Consider the following 8,286-nt stretch of genomic DNA (forward strand, 5'->3'; position numbering starts at 1 on the left):
AGTTCTAGCTACTTTGCCCACTCTGTGGCCTGATAATCTCTTCAGGCTGCAGCTTCCTCTCTGTAAGGTGGATAAAGAGGTCTCTGATCTTAGTTATCTCTATCACTACCTAACCTCTCATACCGGGGAAGTCAGAACCCAGAAAAGAGAAGTGTTCTTTCAGCACCTTTGCTTTTTCCCTTAGAAAGTCACTTCGAGAAGCCAAAACAAACCAGTCGTTAAAGAGAATTACATCCTAGGTGACTTAAGCATGCACTAATTTATTAGTTATAAATTGGAAAAAAGTAGCAACCAGATAGAGATGCCCTTCCCCTGACAGTTGCTACCAAATTGTTAGCATTTCATTTCCCAGGAGAAGCCCCAGCTGTGAGATATCGGAGGGAAAATAAAGGTTCTTTTCTTTTTTTTTAATTTAACTCTTGTTCAAGTACAGTTTTCTTTCTTGTATTCCTAGCCCTGCCCCCCCAGTGCTCCCCACCTCCCTCCCATCTCTGCCCCCGACCTTAGTTATTGTCCATGTGTCCTTTATACTTGTTCGTGTGAGTCCTTCCCCTTAAAGGTTCTTTTCTACCCTTCACTCCAAATTCTGCTCTGACTTAAAGGCCTTAAATATTTCCAAGTTCTTTTTAAATAAACACCTTCTGGATAAACACCCAATGTGTCTATGGAAGTATGCCACTGGGAGGGGATGGCCTTGCACGTGAGGTTAGAACCTGTCACATCAAGTCAAACGTGGAAATCCAAGTCCCAAGCTTCCTTTCTAAACACTGACATTCTGGCTTGCAGGTTTTAAAGGAAAAGCATCCTCTGACTTCTTCTTTTGACATGACAGTACCCTATCAGCACCTGCATGGCTGAGCCATACGGGTTGAATAAATTGATCAGCATCCTGGCCCCCAGCTACTCACAGAGCCTCCTGCCCCGTCAATTCTCATTGCTTCTGATCTTATCCAATGGACTTCAGCAAAAGTTAATTCATGGTGGCTAATGTGAGAACATGTTTACTGCACTCCAGACACTGTGCTAAGCATATTAACAATTATCACTGAAATTGATATTGAACTTGCCACATGTCAGACTTTGCTTTATATGCTTTTGATATAAATTTACCACATTCTCATAGTAACCCTACACAATCAATGATCATCTACACTTTACATTTGAAGAAATGAGATCAGAGAAGCTGAATAAATTCTCTGAGGGCCTTTAGGTCATGAGTGGCAGAGTCAGACTTCAAACCCAGATGCAAAAGTCACAAATATACACAATTATTTAAGTTCATATACTTCCCAGGAATGTAAATGTAATATATAAAGTCATGTCTTGTAAACCAGTGGACTGTACCTGAGCTTTTTGTGTGTGAAAATGTGGTTAGTAGGTTTATTGTAGAAGCAAGAAAACTACTTTTATTTTTTAAGTGGAACTGAATTAAAATATTATTTTATTTCCAGAAAGAAAAGTAATGCTTTGATTTCTGGTCAATATTGCAGATGTTTAATTCTACCAAATAGAAGTCATTTCCTGTCTAATCACAGCTTTTGCTTTGTCGCCAGGAAGGAAACTCAAGTTTACCAAGCACTATCCTCAGGGTAGATATAGATATATTTTTTGAATCTCTGAGAAACACTATGGATAAAGTGAAGATTTATATTCTTGCTCTTCCTGAACTCCTGAAAGCAGCCAGAGGAGACCTCTGAAGATAGTTCACTATTCAATTAACACAGAAAACCCCACAAAATCCTGCAAATCAAGAGGTTCAAATCTTCATGTTTACTTTAAGAACACTCATGAGACTTCCAGCCAAGATGGAGACATAGGTAGACACACTGTGCCTCCTTGCACAACCAAAATAAGGACAACAAAAAGTATTGACAGGAAATTGAACTGTATGGAAGTCCAACAACCAAGGAGTTAAAATAGACATATTCATCCAGACTGGTAGGAGGGGCAGAGTCTGGCAGCCAAGCGGAGAGCAGTCCCAGCAAAAAAAGCAGTGGCTGGCAACCCCTGAGTACACAGGCGGCAGCTGGCAGACCCCAGGTTCAGGGTGGCAATTGGAGAATCCAGAGAGGCAGCAGATTGTGGAAGAGCACGGCACAAGATGGCTGGCAGACCAGGTGGCCCCATATTCATGTGCAGATAAACCAGATGAAACTGGGGAGCAAGACAGACCCTATAACCCAGGGCTCCAGAGTGGGGAAATAAAGTCTCAAAACACTGATTAAAAATACCTGTGGGAGGTTGAAGTGCCAGGAGAGACTCCCAGCCTTACAGGAGAGTTTGTTGGAGAGATCCACAGGGTCCTAGAATGTACACAACCCCACCCACACAAAAATCAGCACCAGAAGGGCCCAGTTTGCTTGGGGGAAGCTGCAGAAGGGACTGAAATCCAACAGAGAGCAGAGCAAGCATCACAGTTCCCTCTTGGGCCCCTCCCCCACAAACAGTGTCACACACAGCAACTGAGTTGCCTCGCCTTGGTGAATACCTAAGGCTCTGCCCCTCACTATATAACAGATGCGTCAAGACAAAAAAAAATGGCCCAAATGAAAGAACAGATCAAAGCTCCAGAACAAATACCACTAAGCGACGAAGAGATAGCCAACCTATCAGATGCACAGTTTAAAGCACTGGTGATCAGGATGCTCACAGAATTGGTTGAATTTGGTTGCAAATTAGATGAAAAAGTGAAGGCCACGCTAAGTGAAATAAAGGAAAATGCACAGGAAACCAATAGTGATGGGAAGGAAACTGGGACTCACATCAATGGAGTGGACTAGAAGGAAGAAAGAAACAACCAAACAGAAAAGAATGAAGAAACAAGAATTCATAAAAAATTAAGAGAGGCTTAGGAACTTTCAGGACCACTTTAAACATTCCAACATCTTAATTATAAGGATACCAGAAGGAGAAGAGGAAGAGCAACAAGTGGAAAAGTTATTTGAACCAATAATAAAAGAGAACTCCCCCAATCTGGCAAAGGAAATAGTCTTCCGGGAAGTCCAGGAAGCTCGAAGAGTCCAAAAGAAGTTGGACCCAAGGAGTAACACACTAAGGCACATCATAATTACATTACCCAAGATTAAAATGAAGGAGAGAATTCTAGAAGCAGCAAGAGAAAAGGAGACAGTTACCTACAAAGGAGTCCCCATCAAACTATCAGCTGATTTCTCAAAAGAGACCTTATAGGCAAGAAGGGGCTGAAAAGAAGTATTCCAAGTCATGAAATCCAAAGACCTACATCCAAGATTGCTCTAGCCAGCAAAGCTTTCATTTAGAATGGAAGGGCAGATAAAGTGCTTCTCAGATAAGGTCAAGTTCATGGAGTTCATCATCACCAAGCCCTTATGATATGAAATGTTAAAGGGACTTATATAAGAAAAAGAAGATAAAAAACATGTATAGTAAAATGACAGCAAACTCACAGTTATTAACAACCACACCAAAAACAAAAATAAACTAAGCAAGCAACTAGAATAGGAACAGAACCACAGAAATGGAGATCACATGGAGGATTATCAACATGGAAGTGGGAGGAGAGAGGGGGGAAAGGTACAGAGAATAAGTAGCATAGATGGTAGGTAGAAAATAGACAGGGGAAGAGCAAGAATAATATGGAAAATGTAGAAGCTAAAGAACTTACAAGTATGACACATGGACATGAACTAAAGGGGGGGAATGTGGGTGGGAGAGGGTGTGCAGGGTGGAGGGGAGTGAAGAGGGGAAAATGGGACAACTATCACAGCATGATCAATAAAATATATTTTAAAAAAGAACACTCATGAAACTGCCCAGGACATCAAGGGTACGCACATTTGAAAAGCCACCATGTATCTGAAAGACGTCACTTCAAAGAAGCAATGTGTCTTATTCCACCCATACAATGGTGGAGTTGGTAGGAGAGCTCAGGCCATACAGTGGGCCTGGACACAGGGTCAGTGGCCCAAAAAGAGTGCTGAGTTATTGCCGCACGTGCTTAAAAATGCAGAGAGTAATGCTGAACTTAAGGGTTTAGATGTAGATTCTCTGATCATTGAGCACATCCAGGTGAACAAAGCTCCCAAGATGTGGCGTAGAACTTACAGAGCCCACGGGAAGATTAACCTGTACATGAGCTCTCCCTGCCACATTGAGAGGATCCTGCTGAAAAAGAGCAGATTGTTTCTAAACCAGAGAAGAAAGTTGCACAGAAGGAACAGATATCCAAGGAGAAAATGAAGAAACAGCTTATGGCCTGGGAGCAAATTCATCATAAAATAAATACTAATAAAAGTAAAAAAAATTACATTCTCCCCGTGAGAAACCTGAGTCTTAGTTTAGGTAATGCTCCTAAGGCCATTCAGTCACCCAGAGGTGGGGCCAGGATTTGAACACAGGTATTAGGGATGCCAAAGGTCAACTAAATAGGGCTTTTTTTCTAATAGAACTGTTCTAATATTACAGAAACCCATTTCCTATAATTTGGTGTGTATCAGACAGGGAAGAAATAAAATTAAGGCTGCAAGTTGGACTTGGAATGTTTTTCAAAAGGAGTTTATTTATTTAGAGAGAAGGGAAGGGAGGGAGAAAGAGAGAGAGAAAAACATCAGTGTATGGTTGCCTGTCACACTCCCCCTCCCAGGGATCCAGCCCACAACCCAGACATGTGCCCTGACTGGAAATCGAACTGGCAAACCTTTGGTTCATAGGCCAGCACTCAATCCACTGAGCTTTACCAGCCAGGGCTGGACTCAGAGTGTTTATACAAATATTTATTGGCCATGAACTCTATGCCACTGTGAGGAACAAAGAGGTCAGTGTAGTAGTATTAGTATTGAGAGGGCCCAGGCCACAGAATAATGTTAGAGAGGTGAACTTGGAGTCCAGCCAGGAGAATGACTCAGGAGGTCTTGGCTTAGGCTACTCAGGAAAAGGCTGGCACCTGTAGCAGTACACCCAGTGAGTTAAGACCTCTGGAAGTCACAAAGGAGGGCTAGGAAGGAAGGTGAGCTTCAGGCACAGAACAGAGCCACAAAGGTATGCAGGTTGGAGGGGTTGGCTTCAGTGAGCTGGTCAGCATCCTCCTGTCCCCCTACAAGCTGTTTCTTCATCCTTAATATCTCTGTGATGTTAGAGCAGGCTCTGGAATCTGTGGTCTCCCTGTCTCTTAACTGGTTTCATTTTACTCAGGTTTGCCATTGTGACTTTCCAAAACATTGATCTGAGAACATCACTACCCAGCTTTTGGGATAAAATTAATAGTTCTTAGGTAAAAACATCAGCTCCCTAGTGATTTGGGGTCTGCCTGCCTCTCACTGTGTGCCTCTCTCCAACTCCCCCAACCTACAGAATCCAAACTCCACCTTGTTCTGTGGGATTCCATAAAGACTGGCTGCATTCACTGATAACTGACAAGATTATATCAACAATCTTTTCTAGCTCTAAGAATGCCAGAAAGAAATGCAAACCCTATTTTTGGTAACAGATACAACAGATCTGCATTTTTCTCCCAGTACCTCCCTCTGGAGCAAGCATGAGTTCAAGCCCAATGACAAGGCTGTGTGTGAGCTCCGTGGCAGTCCCACTTTCGTTACATCTGTTTGCCTTCGTTTATCGAGACACATCCTTAAAACGGTGGCTTTAGAATAAGAGCTACTTGGAGAGTTTCTTTTGTGTGAAGATGTGGCTATAAGCTACATTGAGCTGGGTTCCCTTCTGGGGAGAGGCAGTGGGTCTGATCACCATTATCTGCTCTCTCAGTCTTCCTTATTTCTGGTTAGTAGCTGGTAGTATCTCGATTGTTTTGTGAAGGAGACTTTTCTGAGGAAGAAAACACCATTCATTAAACAGGGAGCCTAGGAGGCAGAAGGTGTGGCAGAAAATCTGGAAAGATTTTTGAGCTGTGAGTGCAGGGTCATCAAGAGGTTGTGGGATTAACTGGAAGAGAAGCATGTTGTTTGAATGACTGGTGGCGTTTGGGTGACCTCCCTGCTCAGGTGAACACTGGAGGGGTCTGCTGTACCCAGTCAGGGGACGAAGGAGGAAGCTTTTTGTCCCAGTCTGCTCAAACACAATATTGTACTTTAATGCCCCCAAAGATTACAAAACAACCATTACATTCAGCATTCTACTATATTTTCATAATCAATGGGCCTAAGTACCTATATGAAGGATGAGTGGAAATAACAGTATTTTAAAGCAATTAGTTGGGGTAATAGAAATGCCCATAGGAATGAAAGTAAAATCACTTATGTTAATGCCTGGCCATTCACAGCCATTTTCCTTCAGATAATGTCAAATACTATTTACCAGAACATTCGTGAGTAAGAGGGAACATTACAGAAAAATACATTCAATATTTTACCCCATACTAATCCTGTATTAACTATTACTGAATCTGGAAGCAAGCAACGTTAGGCCTAGGTACCTCTGACTTATTAATATCCTTGAGCCCATGGCACCTCTGAGAACTTCACCAAGTTCAATGGTGATGGGAGGCTTCAGAAATATCCAGGCCTGAGTGAGCTAGATTGTAGGAATGACACCATTTTTGAGCTCTGTCTGTTCCTGTTTTTCTGTATCCTACACAATGGGGCTGTCAATTGCCCTTCTCCTGCCTGCTTCTCTGTGTTTCTCCTTGTCTCTTTCTTTAGTTGGGTGCAAAGGGCAAGACAATTTGCTCCCATGCAAACTTCAGAAGCTATAGTTGCCTTTGAGTAATATTGGCGACATTGCTTTGGGATTCTCTGATGCATTTTGACTGGCTCAATCTCTGCTCTTCAAAGGGGATTTGACTAGGCAAGGCTGCTGTAAAAATAACCATTGGTATACTAACACCGCATTTTGTATAACAAAGGTCAGGGGTTTTATTTTATTTGAGACTTGTCCAAAAAAAGGAGGTTAGGAATAACTCCAAGAGAGGCATTTTCAATGTTCCTGCCATTTTAGTGACTTAGACCTTTTGATTGTCTACTGAAGGATCAGTGAGGTGCTGTGGAGAGAAATGGGTTTTACAGCTGGATGGAACTAGATTCCAATTCCAGACTTAGTGACCCACAGATACGATGTAGAAGCCAGTCCCTCATCCACCAGAATCTGGGGTGGGTAGGTCTATGGATGTCAAGTGTAGGTCACTCAAGAAAGCTGACCACCTTAATTTCCATCCACTGAGACATAGCCTATTTCCATGTCCCTTCCTTAGATCTTTTCCCTCAGCTGCCTAGTGGAGGCACAGAGTCCAGATTCCCCAGAGGAGACTTCCATGAGGGCAGCACCCACTCCGTATCCCCAAAGCCTGGCCTACTGCAAAAATAAATGATTGAAAAGGACTGGGGTCTAGGATCATGCCAAGATTGTGTTGGCATTTATGGTAGTACATGAAGATTTTTTTTTAGCTGTTTCATCCTAATTAAGACTGTGCTTAATTGAAATTCACAGCCTCCCAAACACATCTCACCACCTCTACTTCTCTTTTGCTGGTTCCTTGCAAATGCCGGCATCACTTTTGTTCTTGGCAGCTCTGTGTCTGGTGGAAATGGGCCTAGTTCAGCCTCCCCCTGCCTCTAACCTGGGTAATTACTTCAGTCCAAGCTGCAGCTCATTACCTCTCTGCAGGTGTTAAGTGAAGCAGAGCCGACCTCTTGCGAGTTCATTAGTCAGATGATGACGAAACTTGAGGACTTGGATTTCGGGGGCTTCAGTGGCAGCTCTGTGGGCTAGACGTTTCTCTGTTAGAATAGTTGTACATCATCATGTTTAAGAAATAATACGACAACAACCTCTCATGTCTTGGATCTCACCCTATAGGATGTCTTCGTGCCAAACTTTACCTTGATATGGTTTAGGGATCAAGTGAGAAATACCCCTTAAACTTGTTTCTGGGTTTGCTCTAAGGCTGTTATTGACAACCATGCTCATTACATAACACAGGACCCTCCTTCTGAGACCCCTTAGAGCAGGGGTGTCAAACTCCTTTTCACTGGGGGGCCACATCAGTCTTGTGGTTGCCTTCAAAGGGCTGAATGTAATTTTAAGACTGTATAAAAGTAACTACTCCTTAACAGTTAAGCAAGAGCTTGGCACTGCACTAGATAGAAACACAGTGCCAAGCGGGATAGAACAAGATGGAGGACCGAATTCAGCCCTCGGGCCTTTGTGTTTGCCACCTGTGCCTTGGAAAAACTCCTTGTGGTTTTCAGTTACACTCCAAAGCAGCTGTGGTGGAGAGGGATAGCACAGTGCGATGGGAAGGGTCAGGTCTTGGAATTTCATCCTCACCACTTTTTAGCTCTGAAAACTTGGCCCTTT

At 43.0% G+C, this 8,286-nt stretch overlaps 1 pseudogene; it reads left to right on the forward strand.

The window, feature by feature from the left end:
• The first annotated feature begins 688 nt into the window (after window positions 1–688).
• Window positions 689–7,698, forward strand: LOC119002946 (60S ribosomal protein L17-like; annotated as a pseudogene).
• The last annotated feature ends 588 nt before the right edge of the window (window positions 7,699–8,286 follow it).

The sequence above is a fragment of the Sturnira hondurensis genome, unplaced genomic scaffold (assembly GCF_014824575.4).
Source record: "Sturnira hondurensis isolate 20B ecotype Veracruz unplaced genomic scaffold, ASM1482457v3 Scaffold0018337, whole genome shotgun sequence".
Classification (NCBI taxonomy): Eukaryota; Metazoa; Chordata; class Mammalia; order Chiroptera; family Phyllostomidae; genus Sturnira; species Sturnira hondurensis.